Genomic DNA, 15,961 nt, shown 5'->3' on the forward strand with positions numbered 1-15,961 from the left:
CCAGGTTTGAGATAATCACCTCACACCCAGATGCTGTCTATGAGGTCAACGTGCTTTTGGGGTTCTCAAGAATAGCAAAAAGTGCATACTCCATGTAAAGAGTGGTACTACACCCCATTGGGATACTGGCTGACCTTTCTATTGCAAAGGCAGCAGCAGCCAATGCTTGTTCACAATGATAAGGGCCTCTCATCACTGGGTCCAGATGCCCACTCCAGTAGGCTATCAGTTTATGCCCCATTGTAGTCTTCCATGTCAGTACTACTATCATCACAACCCATGTTGTGTTTGAGAACAAATACAATTCTGCACTGTATTTGGGAATTCCCAAAACTTGGGCTGCGCATATTGCACCTTTCAATTCACCAAGTGCTTCTGTCATTTCACCAGTTCATGTTATCTTGCCACCCAGGCCCTGCAATAGTTACAAAGAACCAGGAATTGCTACATCGCCCACATTGTCTTTGGCGGCAGTGTTTTCATAATCGCTGCTGCTCTTTCAGGGGTCACCTTCCTGGGAGATTAACTGCCCAATGTATAGGACCTATTTCTGACCGAACTGTAATTTCACCTTATCCACCTTGTATCCCTTCTCTGCTAAAACTGTCATCAGCTGTACTGAGTCTTTTCAACATTGTTCTTCTGTTTTGCTGCATATCAAAATGTCGTCAATATACTGAATCACTGTGCTGTCTAAGTGTACATTCCCCAGGTCCATTCGAAGTACCCTATTGAATATGAATGGGGATTTACAGTACCCCTGTGGCAGCCTTGTATTCCACTTCCAGTTTCTATATTGAAACAAGGTCAAATCTTGTGATTCCTCCTTAAGGGGGAATCAAGAAGGACACATTCTTCAAGTCTATCACTGTGAAATGTGTGGCTTCTGATGGGATACTGCATAATATTGTCGCTGGATTGGCAACTAAGGGAAACTCTGTTTAGACTATATTGTTCAAAGGGCGCAAATCCTGAATAAAACACAATCCCCCCCGTCACCTTCTTCACCGGGTACACAGCCATGTTACATAGAGATTCTGATGGCCCTTAAATCCTGCGCTGTACTAGCGAGGAAGGAGTTTAAAAAATGCCTTTGTTTGCCTCTCTTGATAGAGGCAATTGCTTTGCCCTCGGTAAAATCGCCCCTGGCTTTAGTTGCATGTTAACTGCTCCTACCCCTTTCAACAAGCCAATGTCATACCAGCTGTTGCTCCATAATATGCTTGGCACCTGTGCAAGTCTTCCTCAAGAAATGGAGGTGTCTTTTCCATCATGGCCAACCTTTGTGGGACTTCCCTGTAACGAATTCTCACACAGTAAGTAATGCTCATAGCAAACACCATCTCAATGTCTGAATAGTCATCCTGAAACCATTTTTTGTCTGTCAAGTCAGTCAGTCTGTGTCCTTCACCTACTGCCGTCACTGCTCTCCATGCCCGTCATCAGTCCCATGAATTACTATTCTCTCTTTCCTTAAAATAACTGTTTCCAATTTGAATGGGCATATGTGTCCTTCCTCCTCATCCAAGGGAATTTCTGTCATGGCCACTTGCCCAGGATCAAAGGAGTGGTACCATTAAGTGGAGGGAGCAGGGGGCATCATGGGTCACGCACGTCACATTGGGACACTTACACATGGGGGACCTGGTTGGACACAGTCCTGGCACCTTTAGTGACAGGCTCATTGAAAGATTTAAACAAGACATTTCCATTAGGGGCAGAAGTGCTTAGAATGAACAGGAACTCTTTTATTACGAGCAAGAATACTCTCAAGAACTCTCATTTTTGTAACTTGTCCGGGTGTGGTCTCCATCTGCATCTGCACGTGCAACTTCTAGAAGTGGCAGGGTGTGGCATGAAGAACTTTGCTATGGGGCGTGGCCTTAAGAGCTCAGCTATAAAAGCCAGCCCAACCCCAAGGCACACGCTTCGCGTTATTCTGCACCTCCGTGCAGCGTAACGCTCACCGTCGCCTGGGATTCATCTTACCTGGAGTTATCCTGCCATCTTCATCCGTGCTTCACTGGAGAATCAAGCTCTCACCTGTATGCTTCCTCCTGGCACCGCGGCTCACCTGCAAACATCTCGGAGCGCCAACATCATCCTTCCTGGCACCGCAGCTCACCTGCAAACATCTCAGAGCGCAGACATCTTCCTGGCAACCCGGCTCACCAACAAACACCCAGGAATGCAGACAGCATCATCTGGGCACCGCAGCATGACGCACTCCATCCGAACCCACAGCACCTGCAAAGAAAAGACAAGGTTAGACACTTAACAGACATTACGTTAAGGGCTCGCTGCCATTAAAATCTCACGCTTTCCCTAAAGCCATCACTCACCTGCTGCTGGACATTGCGGTCGCATCCATCTTCTGCTCAGCCGTGTTCCGCGCCTCAGCAGTCGTTGTTAGGCTGCATTTCTACCTATTTGGGAGAAAACAGAGAGAAACGTTATTCAGTGCAAAACAACCACACAGAGCAATAACATCAAGACATTGAGAGGGAAAAGACAAAGACATTGAAAGAAAGCAGAAAGAAGGGAAAGGTCAAAAGACATTGGGAGAAAGCAGAAAGCAAGAAGTTGCAGCCGGACTAGACTAATACTCCAAAATCAGTGAAGGAACTAGATTCCACCAACAAGCGCCCCTGCCAGAAGTAGCAGGAAGGAGAGCTCATCATTCACATTAACATTGCCTTATGGGCCGGTACGTGCCCACAGAAATCGCACCTAGGGTCGAAGGGGTTGGGAGATACCACAGTCACCTACCAGCGCATTCACATTTTCAAATATCCACGCAGGAGCAGTGTCACCAATTGTCGCCGCCCATAGCTGATACGCAAGGGACAAAACCAGAAGGGGGAGATCTAACACCAGGGAGGGCTGCAACCGTGCCCCAAAGCCTCCGCAGAGACCAGGTGAGCGTAACAGAATGCGAAGCCTCAACAACTCTCTGCCTGGGCGTTATGAAAACTTCTGAGACAGATCTGTTGGCCCAACTTCTAGGGGAATTACGGGCTGAAGTACATGCCTCACTACAAGAGATCAGTGCATTAAGGCGGGATCTTATCGTAACTCGGAGGAGTACTGATGATATAGCAAGGCAGGTGCTACAAGCACAAGCAGGACAGGTTCCCATGCCTGGGATAAGCCATGCTGCTCAGCCACAACAAGCCACACTGGTTCAGGTAGTCCTTCCAGGGGCATTGCCCTTAGCCCTGCCCGAACGCTTCAATGGCGACCCAAACAAGTTTGCCATATTCATGAACCAATGTCGTCTACATTTCTTTTGCAGGCCGGGAGCCTTCCCTAATGATCAAGCCAAAGTGGCATTTGTACTTTCATATCTAGGGGGTAATGTGGCACACTGGTCAATACCATTAGTAACCCAAGATGATCCTTTGCTTCGGAACTTTGGGGGTTTTCAACACGAAATGGAGAAATTGTTTGCCTGACATGCTCAGGGACAAGCCCTGGACAATGAACTACTCAGACAGGGAAATCAAGATCTATTAACCTACATTGCATCTTTCAATCGTCTTGTAGCTCAAACCAACTGGCAAGAAGAGAAAAGAACTGCACTCTTCTATCGAGGGCTACGTGGGGAACTTAAGGATGTGTTGGCGCAAGTTGTGAACCCACCTGAGGGGTGTGCAGACTACATAGACTTCACAGTGCAACTCGACCATAGGTTGCAGAATAGGAAAATGGATCGAGCCAGGACAGAAGGGAGGACCGTTTTTATACGACCCCGCGAGACCCACACCAAAACGCATGAACACTCGGAACCAATGCAAATTGGTGGGTTATTGAGTCCGCTAACCAAGGAAGAAGAGAAAAAAGAAGACAACAACAACAACTGCATCTATATTGTGGGAAAGCAGGCCATTTCCTTGGTGTCCTGTCATAGTTTCGAAAAAATAGTTTCCTCTGCGATTGCCCAGTGAAACCTCCCAAGAAAATGGTTGGGGCAACCGATAAAAACAACGACGAAGAAGAAGAAACACCGGACTCGGTAATCTCCAACGCCCGGCAAGCTTAGGGGTCCACTTGTCGAGCGGAAAAAGGAATGCACACAGACCTCAGATCTAATCCTTCCGGTACTTTTGGTAAATCACAAACAGCCTTGGAGGCATACATTGACAGTGGGGCAGTAGGAAACTACATTGACCAAGATCTGGCAAGACGGATAGACCTTCATCTTCAACAAAAGTAGAAATCGGAAAATGTCACGGCAGTGGATGGATCTCAGTTATCATCCGGCCGGTGACACAATGCACTGAGAAAGTCAAGCTTCTGTTGCAGGACGGACACCAAGAAGACATCATTTTTGATCTCATAAGGTGCTCCTCAGTTCCAGATGATATTGGGGATGGCCTGGCTAGAGACCCATAATCCTAAAATCGACTGGCGAAAAACGAGTGCTGACCTTTCCTCAAGACTGCGCCGACACTTGCTACACCAAAGACGTCATCAACCAAAGACCCAAGAAGAGTATCGTGCTGGGCCTTCTGGCACCTTACCACCTGAATATCACTGTTACCAGAATGTTACCAGAATGTCTTCCAAAAAGAACAAGCAAACGTCTTGCCCCCGCACAGACCCTACGATTGCCAAATAGACCCTGTACCTGGAGCCCAAATTCCCTGCAGCCAAATTTACGCCTTAACGTAGCAAGAAAACCAACATCTTGAAACTTACCTGGATCAGTATTTGGCAAATGGTTTTATCCGTCCATCCAAGTCTCCTGCCTCCTCATCCCTCTCCTTCGTGCGCAAGAAGGAGTAGGACTTAACGACCTGTATTGATTACAGAGCGATCGACCAAATTACCGTAAAAACGCTATCATCTGTCACTTATACCGAAGAATCCAGCTCTCACCTGTACGCTTCCTCCTCTCATAGCGCAGACATCTTCCTCCTGGCACCGCGGCTCACCTGCAAACATCTCCGAGCGCAGACATCTTGTTCCTGGCAATGCGGCTCAGGGACAAACACCCAGGAACACAGACAGCATCATCTGGGCACTGCCGCACTTAACAGACATTACGTTAAGGGCTCGCTGCCATTAAAACCTTCCATCACTCACCTGCAGCTGGACATCATGGTCGCATCCATCTTCCGCTTAGCCGCGTTCCGCGCCTCCACAGCCGTTGTTAAGCCGCATTTCCACCTATTTGGGAGAAAACAGAAAGAAACTTTATTCAGTGCAAAACAACCACATTGAGAGCAATAACATCAAGACATTGAGAGGGAAAAGACAAAGACATTGAAAGAAAGCAGAAAGAGAGGAAAAGACAAAGACATTGAAAGAAAGCAGAAAGAAGGGAAAGGACAAAACACATTGAGAGAAAGCAGAAAGAGGAACTTAGTCGCAGCCAGACTGGACTATTACTTGGGAATCAGTGAAGGAACTAGGTTCCACCAACAAGCGCCCCTGCCAGAAGTAGCAGGACGGAGAGCTCATCAATCACATTAACCAGGTGAGCCTTATGGGCCGGTACGTGCCCACAGAAATCGCACCTAGGGTCGAAGGGGTTGGGAGATACCACAGTCACCTACCAGCACATTCATGTTTTCCCATATCCACGCAGGAGCAGTGCCACCAATTGTCACCGCCCATAGCTGACCCGCAGGGGACGAAACCAGAAGGGGGAGATCTAACACCAGGGAGGGATGCAACCATGCCCCAACGCCTCTGCAGAGACCAGGTGAGCATAACAATTTCTGGTCTAAACAAAATCTCATTTGGTAAGCAAAGTAGCTTGCCCTGTCTCCCTGGGAGCCATGCTAGCATCAAGTCCACCCCATACTGGAATAGTTTGGGATGTCACAAACAAATGATAGCACCCTCTCTGGGCCGTCTGGCTGTAGAATGCGAGAATACATTCTTGTGCAATAATAAAGTGACTTCCTAAGGTTGAACAAACTATCCCCTGTTCAGTGAATGAGATGGTCATATTCAGTTTACTCATTATGTCCCTTCCCATTATGTTAACTGGTGTCTGGTGATGTTACAACAGTGGCATGTTAAGGTCATGCTCTCCAATGGAGATTGGCAATTAGTCAGTGAAAGGAACCAAATCTGTGGCCCCAGAAAACCCTTGAGCGTTCGTGGCAATGCCAGGCATGGTGTATCTCCCCTCCCTAACCTGGTCGCCCCTGTATCTAAGAGAAAGGAAAATGTCTTGCCACCTATGGTTAATCCCACACACGGTTCCTCATTTGGGTTGGTTGTACCAGATAGGATTGAACACATCTAGTCAGTCTGTGGGATGTCCTATTGTAGGTATAAGCTCATCCCTGTTCCTCTGAAAAGATTCCCTTCCACTATGGCTACATTCCCTAATCTCAGTGTGGAAGTATGTGCCGTGATATCTGAGTGTCTCGAGGCTACAATGTTCTCCTGTTTCTGTGCTTGTGTGGTTGCTTTCGGTGTCTGTGTACACCTGTGTTTACGGGGTATGCATCATGGGGTGTTGTATCGGTGCCATTGGCAGTGTATATGTCTGCATCTCTGTGTGAGTTTAAGTATAATAATCGGGTTGCTCTGTATTGTATGCTGGTGGATCCCCCTTCTCGGGAAATTCCAGTTCTACCGCATTGTTTCCCTATTTCTACACACTCAGGATATGTGCCCAGTCCTTCCGCAAAACCAACATTGGATTGGGGGGGGTCCTGCAAGTCTGGACTAGCCCCCTCTGTTGCGCTTGGCATCCGGTCCCTCTTCCCCTGGACACACCTCCTCTTCCCCATGGCCAATAGTTAGTGCCCCCTTTCCCTGCGAAACGTCCCCCCGATGCGTGTTGCTCTTACTGTGTGTTCCGAGTATCTACCCCTTTTCCACTTATAAACATTGCCCCTTCCATTTTCTTCTGAACTAACTTTGCTTCTTGCTTCCTTTCTTTGTGTTTCTTGCATTCGCCGACAATGTACTATAGTCACCTGCATTTCTGACCATGGCTCCACCTCCAGCCCCACTAATTTCTTCAACTGCTTTTGTATTTGCTCTGGTAGTCCCTAACTTAGTATATGGTCAAATAAACCCAAAGTTTTGTCCCACAGTTTACAAATCTCAAGACGCCAACGTTCTTGCATCTCCTAAATATATTGAATTGGGTCTTTGTCCATACGCATTTTGCATGCCATAATAGCGCTTATGTCAGATGTGTCCGGCACTGTACCCTCAGGGCCTGCCATACAGCTGCCCAATTATTGAAAGGCGCTCCATCATGCACTGTGTTTAGCACTGTCACTTGTGGACACCCGGCCTGTTTCCAAACATCGTCAGCTAGCTCCCCAAGAATGGAAAAGAGTAAGCTCTTCATGTCGCCCGGTGCTAATGTTGTCCCTGCTATCAAAATCTCCAATTCATAAATCCAGTTTCCTGCCACTGCAGTCAACGATAGCAGCTTACTTCTCCAATTGTGCTTTTCCATCTGTTGCCACGGTTTGTATTGTGGTCATCCACCACCCTTTTCTAACAGCAAAAACTGCGTTAGCCATATACATTTCTCATGTCTCCTTATGTCTTTTGTTATTGTAATGTATAGTGCTAGCTCACTTCTGTCCTGGTAATGCTCTCAGACTCTGCACGTATGAGGTAACCTCACCGGGGCTATGCGGTCTGCCTTTGGAGCACTTGGTGCACCCTTCAAGCTTGTTTCCCCTTTTCTACATCCTCTTCTTTATCCTATACTGTCACCCGCTCTGGGCTTTCTCCCTCGGAGGGGCAACGCAACCTCCTCCCTTCTTTGGCATCACTCTCCCATTGTCCCTAAACTGTCATCTCCTCTTTCATCCTCAAAGTTAAGTCATCTCAGCATATTTTTTCCCTGTTGCCTTTTTACTGATCTGTCAAGTGCATCGTGCCCCCCCACCTCGGCGGGGATCCTGCTGTGCTCCTACTTGCCTTATGGGTAGCAGCACTATCTCACCTGCTTCGGTATAGCACCCCAATCCTTCTCCTTATTCCCACTTCCCTGTCTTCATCTGAAAATGCAGGAACCGTCATTATCTCCTCCACATACTTGAGGCGTCTTTCCATACTTCTCTCTTTCCCGTCCCTGCTTTTTATCCCTTTCTTCCTCCTATGTGCGCCGACGTTCTCCAACAATCCTCTCAATCTCCATTTCCCTCTTCTCCCGCCTCAATCGTGTTTGCCTTTTTTTTCCCCTCTTCAGACTTCCTCGTTGCCCTCTCCTCTTTCTTTCAGTCGTCTCCTTTTTTCCTTCTCTTATCTTACCCTCTCTTTCTCTACATTCTGATTCCCTCAACTGTTCTTGTTGCTTCTTCCTTTCTCTTCTCCTTGCTTCTTTCATGTGCTCTGCCCATTCTCTTTCTTCCTCCTCTATTCTCTTCCGTTCATCCTCATCCTCTTTTCCCCTTTGTTTCTTAATTCCCCTCTAGATCTCTGGGCGCCATTAAACTTATTCCATCTAGTTTAAGCAATATTTGTCCTCCCACACACTCATTTGATGGGATTGCCACCTAATAATCCCTTTTACGTCCCTGGGTCACCTCCTCACCCCAGTCAATTTCGCTTGCAGCTCGCTCCACTCTTAGCACTCACCAGTCATAGTCTCTGTTTTCTTATTCACCAGCTTAGCCCTAGTAAGTTTATCTTTGCTACTGTGCACAGGAGGTGCATACACAGGGTTTGTTTAGCCTGCCGCTTTTAATTCTTTCAAGGGGTAAAATCTGTGTCCTCCTGTCAGTGGGTCAGTTGTTTGAGGAGTGGGAGCCATGGGCAATTCACACCCCCACATCATGCTGAATGAGCATCCACTCCCTCTTGGGTGGGTCCTCTTCCTTGTCCTCAAACATCTTCGATATCTCTAATATTTCTCCTCTGTTGCTTAATTTGTTTCCCTTATATGCAGCATGCAAATATGTGGTCATGTGCTGCAGCACAGATTTCAAAAGACTGCCTTACCGGGGCCATGTCTTCTCCATTTTGATCTCTTTATCGCGAGTCCATCCCACGCTATACTTGCATATTTTTTCCCAATATCGTGGAAGAGACTTGCACAAATGCTTTAGGGGAGTGTCCCTCATGGTGCCACACCATCTTTTGACTGCCGGTACTTCACCTCAAATCTTTTTTTTTTTCACTTCATTTTAATGCCAATCTAATTTACAATTTATTGTCAACAATAGACCATCTTCTTCAAAATAAAACAATCTCCAATCTCTCCACCAGCCTCTCTGGTTCACCAACACAGTCAAGGGTGTGTTGCACACACCGCCCACACTCTAACCTCTGCCCTCAAAGGGCAAACCAAACCCTCCAAATGCTCAACCCAATGGTACTACAATCTTTTAATTTCCCAAAACTTCAAAACCACTTTGCCTCGCTCCAAAACAGTGCTGCTTCCCACTTTCCTTCACCAAAAGCTACGTGTCTGAACACTTTGCATTCAAAACAATTGAGTGCACTCTTAAACCCTCACAATACACAGAAAATACCCCAACACAAACACCCTACGGCCGTCATTCTGCTTTTTATTCAGAGTGTATCAATATCTTCATCCGTAACCTAAGCAAGCTATTGGAAACGGGTATCCCGTAATTCATCCGTAAACCTAAGCCAACGACTGGAAACGGGTATCCATTATCATCCCTAACCTAAGCTAATGCCCAGAAACAGGTATCCATTATTCATCGGTAAACTAGCTTATGCTCGGAAACAGGTATCAATTATAAATAACATACATGACAAACCACAACATGACAATTCCCTTCTACCTGCATTGGTCAGATTGCTGGACTCCTACTTACACTTTGTTGATCCGCTGAAGCCCTCTGACACCTTCACTCCCACAATCTGCCACTCCTCCGTCCGTTTTTTTAGGCATACCACGGGGAGCGAGCAGGAATTTCACCGAGGGGGCTCCTGACGACCATCTCAGTTTCCACGCTTGGTTAATAATCAAGTCCTCGCAGGTCGCGACGCATCATCTCGGGCACGCAGCAGGACATTCTTTTATTTACTGGGGGTATTAACGGAACGTCCTCTGCTACCACTTGAAGGGGAGGGGATTTGATCAATGACCCTAATTACAGGCAGGGGGAACTGGTTTGGGGAAATCCCTGCACTCAAATGGAAAAGTCCAAAAATGTGACGAAACCCACTGTTTATTAAGAGATCTCATAACATGGATACGACATGGACATCTCAGGATTTCCAATGCTCTCTCAACTGGTTACAGGCTTGTCATGGAGTTTTATTCAACTGTGATGTCACAAACAAATGATAGCGCAAACTTAAGGTGGGATGGGATTGTTAAGTGAGGTAGGCTACATATAGAAATCATATAGGGTTAGTGGTTCCATTGGCTACAATCTATCTGGTGGCTAAACCTGTGGCCACCTTCTACATGTTGCAAACACAAGCATGTCAGGTTAGCGCATTACAATTGGAACTTGCAACAAAGTGTGAATTTGCGTGGAAGATGAATAGGGATTGGTCAGTGTGTGTCTGCTCAGTCTTGGAGCTTTGGATGGTTACCAGCACATGAGCAACAATTCAAGGTGATGAGAACAGTACCAAAGGTGCTGTCTGTACCGCTATGGTTACCATCTCCGATCCTCTAGGCTTCGAGACAGAATATGTAGCTTTCAACCTAGTATTACTTTTGTATCGTCTGTCCAGAACCAGATGGGAACGATTGTCTCAGTCTAGCTTGACTAAATAGGCTTTGTCTACAAGTATCAGGTCATGTGTGTGGAGACCATAAACTTAATTTTCCTGCTCACATTTATGGGGATTTTTAGCTTTCCTGCATGCAGGTATCCTATCTCTTCTGCAAATGTGAAAGTCTCCCTCTTTTGGTGTCCTTGGCTGGAACATGCTTGCTGGGTACACAAACAGTCCAGTCTGTGCTTTCCTGCTGGATCAGCGATTCAGACATCTCCCTGTATTTTTTAACCTTCCATTCACTTCAATGTGGCTGCAGCTTCCATTTTGATTTACACTGCCTCTCATGTTAGTTGCGTTTGGTGTCAGCAAGCAGTTTATGTGTTTATGTGTATTCTTGTGCATAGAGAAAATGTATGCGTCCTCCATCTAAATGGGTCATAAGCTTGTTCTTTGTGTCTAGGCATAGTTTAATCTAAGTGCCTGTGCAACTTCATGCACAAATGCATATGTGCTTCATGTTTAACGTGTCTACGTTATAGTCCGGGTCGTGACGTCATCGTCTCTTGCACCGTCATAGTTAGTCCAATTGCTCCATCGTCTGCACACTTATCTCCTCTACAGCACTATCAGGATAGGGTCTAAACGGTTGTCTGAGTAGCCTTTCTCACGTCTGCAGTACAGCTGTGATGGGGAGGAGGGGGCCAGGAACAATGTACACCTTTCATTTCTATGATGTTGAGACAAGGGAGGGACTGGTGCAACGAGGGCCGCGTTCTTATCTCTCTCTTCATCAGTAAAAATGCCCTCCATTCCCAGTGTCAAGTTGCACTCCCTGCAAAACTCTGTGATGGCCTTTGATTATTGACAGAGACTTGACGAGGCCTCGCCCCCTGTTCTGAGGATTCAATTATATGTGGGTTTTGCAGAGGCAGGCCTGCAGTTCGCAAAAGGGCATCTTCACCTTTTCTTTTATCCAGGTCGCCCTCATTGACTTCCCAAATGGTCTGATCTATCCCCAGTTGACCTCCGTTCTGCACTCGTTCGTCATTCATTTCCCTTTGTATCTTTGTAAAAGTTGGCGAATGTCATTATTAAAATACTTTTTTGTAGCTTTCTTTTTTTTCTCTTCGGTGCTTAGGACCCAATATTGCAGATTGTTGGCAGTCTTTTTATAGTCTGTTTTTTTTCTCTGACTTTGAGGGAGCTTGAGTAGCTGAGGCCAAAGGGCTTCCTTAAATTAGGATGCTACAGATTTCCAATGAGCTTTGTGTGCCGTTGGTCACCCTTCCATTGGAGGCAAGATACCGATCTTGGGCAGGGAGATCTCTGCCAGAATTGTGGCAAATTAGGCTTCTTCGATCTGGACAGCAGGATCAATCGCAAAAACAGCTAAAATATCATCTGCCCGAGATGTCAGCCGTTTCTTTTTATGCCCTCACCAGCAAGTTGAACAGAGTCAATATTCTAGACATAGTAATGCTTAGATTGGGATCTACGTGATCCAACCGCGGCTGATTTGCCCATGACCGGAAAGTTTGCATGAGAAAGGTGCGAACCACCAAACGTTCGCACCTTTCTCATGCGAACACAAGTACATACCAACATACCTGTGACACACACCCCACCCACACCCTCAACACACCCCCAACATAAACAAATCCCATTTACCTTTTTCTTCAAGCTGAGTCCCTGCAGCGCCAGTTCCCTTTCACTTCTGTGATCGGGAACCGGCGCCACAGCGGCCTTTTCTTTTTTTTCTTTTTCAGGGGTTGCAGGGGTGTCCCCCGCAACGCCCGCTCACTATACCACACAGTATAGTGAGCGGGGTGTTGCGGGGGGCACCCCGCAGCCCCTGTTTTTTTTTGCAGTTGTGGTGCGGGGGTGTCCCCCGCAACACCCGGCTCACTATGCCACACAGTATAGTGAGCGGGGTGTTGCGGGGGACAACCCTGCAGTCTTTTTTTTGTTTTTTTTTTTACTTACCTGCAATGCTACCACCAAAGGTTCAACCTTTTGGTGTTTGAATCTTTGGTAGTAGCATTTTTAGACCTTTTGTACGTGTGACCGTTTAGATATGGTCAAAACGTACAATACCCTTTGATTGCACATGTCATTTCTGATATTATCATGAAGCCAAAGAAATGATTGCAAAACAATTGTCAATGCTGTAATTGGGGTCATATCTTCAAGATCTGTCTTTTCTCCCTTTGCTGATCTCCCCATCCTTTCAACAGTAGTAGAAGAGTTAAAGACTCCAATTGTGCTTTCTGGTTGCCCCTATGAGCGTAGAAACATTTCTGGTGAGTCACTTAGATCTCCTTATCCTTTCCTCCAACTAGGAAAGTGACCAGGGACTCCTCCAGAATGAAAAATGACCGTTGCCCTGCAAAGAAAAGTGTTGTAGGTTTGACATTGAGTAATTATACTGTCAGGAACAAAATTATTCTTAGCTGTAAAATTGTTTTTTTTTTGCTCCCTGATTTACGGTCAGATTCATATATAGTAGTACTTTCATGATTACATTCCTTCACATTAGTGATGGCAAGATCCGCCGGTGAAGAGTTCATTAGCATAGTTGTTTCTACATTGGAAACTTCCAGGTTTGCTCGGTCATCTGCAGACCCACCATTCAAGCCACTCAAGCCAAATCTGGGAAGTTTGCAACGGATAAGCAATCAATTAAAGAAGTAAGGCACCCAGTTATCGGGTTAGGGCTACAGATGGAGTTAGTTATAATTTACCTACCTTTACTCCATATATTATAACCAGGCACCCTGTTTTCAATAGCACATGTCCTTTTAAAGACAGTGAGAAAGAGGAAAAGAAAACAAAATGTACCTAAATGTTCTAAAGGGATTCCGGATGCAACCAGATAGAACAACCTGCTCATAAATCATGCTTGGTGTGGGACGCCTGGCTCACCCCACCACAAACTGCCAGAAACTTCCTGTTCAGTCTCTTTGCTGAGCTTTGCATCATACAGGAGTCAAAGTATTCCACCCTATGCATGGAGCCCAAGTATTCACTTTAGGTAAAAGGCCAGCTACCCTTTAAACCTCAAACATCACCAGGGGATTCTACGTGTATCAGTCATGCAAATAAACTCACCGCCCAAGTCCACCACAACAGAACAGTTGCAGACCTTCCCTGCCAGAGACTGCACTTGCTGGCACTTTGCCAGAATTTCATGGAAAAGAAATGTCTCTCACACCACTTCTCACTGTTTCAGTCCACAAGAAAAGTCTCAGTCTCTGGATATCTAATTTTTGATATTCTTTGGCAGCTAACGTATGCTGGAAAGTCCTCCTCCCAGGTCTCAAGTCTGTACTGGAGCCTGATGTAGTTGGTGCTGCGCTGGAGCAGGCCTTAGACTGAGCCCAGAGCCAAGGGAACACAGGAGGCCACTCTCAGGTATGTACATGGTTCTCAGTAGGCCTAGGTTCTTGTTTAACAGCCTTCCAAACCTTTTCTCCTCAAGTCCCGCCACAAGCTTGCACCTGTGGAGATTTCTCTTCTTCCACCCCTCTTTTGCTCTGTCCCTATGCTTCTCCTGCATGTTCTTGCCACTTCACCTCAGACTCGTTCCTACACCCATCCCAGGATACCCTTTTTGTCATCTCTGACCCTCTTCTTCCTGCTCTTCTATCCTGTAAATCTTCCTTTCTCCTCCCCTTGGTCACTCTCTCTTCTTGTTAATAGTCTCCTCTATGTTAGCCACCTTCTGTAATGCACTTAGTCTTTAGGCACCTCTATATTAATGGTTGGCTCTCTGCACACCATTCTCTGTGGTGTCTTCTGAACGCCCCCACCCCTATAGCTTCTCAACCCACCTCCTCTTCTCTCCCCACCTGTTCCTTAAACACATCTGTTGCTGTTAGGGCAGAAATCCATTTTTGGGGGTTCTGCTGTCCCAGTTTTTAGAAGACCTAAGCGTTTTGTTTTTCCCCAACTTGATTTCTTGTACCTTTGACTTTAGTTTGATGACCAAGCGGACTTGTACTGAAGTCCCCCCTGCCACTGTAACCCTTTTGCCTGTGTTCTCCTATGGTAGCCTACTAGGAGTGAGATGCATTTAAGCACCACATGTTTGTGCTGGGGTGATTATATCACTGTATAATAATATTTTGGAATATGCTGATGGCCGTTTTAACTTAATTTTACCTTCAACAGGGTTATAGCTAATTATACTACATTAATAGCAGACTGTACCATTCCGGTAGCCATTGGGATACTGATGTATTTTTGAAGTCTTACTCTCAGCCCTTTTGTTTTGGGCTATGCCTTTATTTGACGAAATTATGTGGCAAGCCTAAATTGGCAGTTGTGAAAACGTGTTTTTTTTTATTGTTCTAGCTGGTATAATCAACGTTTACTATATCAGTTTAAGATATCAAAAACAGGATATACATAAAATTAAACATGTAAAAAGAAAAACTAATCACAATATAAAATCTTGCTAACATATATATCTTTCTTATAGATAAAAAGAAAAACATAACAATATAATCTTACAAGTGTAAAAAAACAGAAATTACCAGATACTATCACACAGCTGCTGAACTATCATGCATCCTTCCGCTGCCGGGATTCAGATCTTCTAGTTTTAATGCAAGCAGGAAGTTAACTGTACCAATTCTAAGGGTTACGAAGAATCCTGAGAATATCATTTGCTACAGATGTTCTGGAGACATCTCTCTATACATAGATAAAGGCTTCTTAAGGAACTGTATATGTAAATCAGTTAGTTTCTTGAAGGTTGTTAATAAATGTTTCTAAGTTTCTTTCTCATCAGCTGCCCCATAGAAACAGCAAATCGGATCTCTTATTACAATTAATTTCTGTCTGCTCTGTATTTCTCTAGTTGGCCAGAGATTGAAACGCACCCACATAGATTCAGCTCTATGTTGCGGGGATGGAGATTGTTTCAGATACATTTCTGGTTGGCTAAATTTCTTGTAAGCATAAGGTTGGTTACGAAAATCTTGATACTTCATACATTTAATCCGGGTCTGAATCCAATAAAGCAGGAATAATTATGTTTTCACCCTAAGTTGGATTGGAAATCAATACATCTAGGGATATATTTGCATTGGTTAAAGCACGAGTTGCAATCATTTTCCATCTCCCAACAAACAAATCATGTGACCCAAACATATGTCTTGCTAAGATACCTATGAGCATTGTTGATTCAATGGCCATAATGCACTTTCTCAAAAGTGCAATAGTTTGCCAGAGGTATTGAGCGTACAGGGAAATGATCCCCAATTCATGTCTGATCATTACCCCGGGTACACATCCTGGCAACCTAAGTAGACGTTTC

This window comes from Ambystoma mexicanum, chromosome 6q (assembly GCF_040938575.1).
Source record: "Ambystoma mexicanum isolate Mex_15411 chromosome 6q, UKY_AmexF1_1, whole genome shotgun sequence".
In the NCBI taxonomy this organism is placed as follows: domain Eukaryota; kingdom Metazoa; phylum Chordata; class Amphibia; order Caudata; family Ambystomatidae; genus Ambystoma; species Ambystoma mexicanum.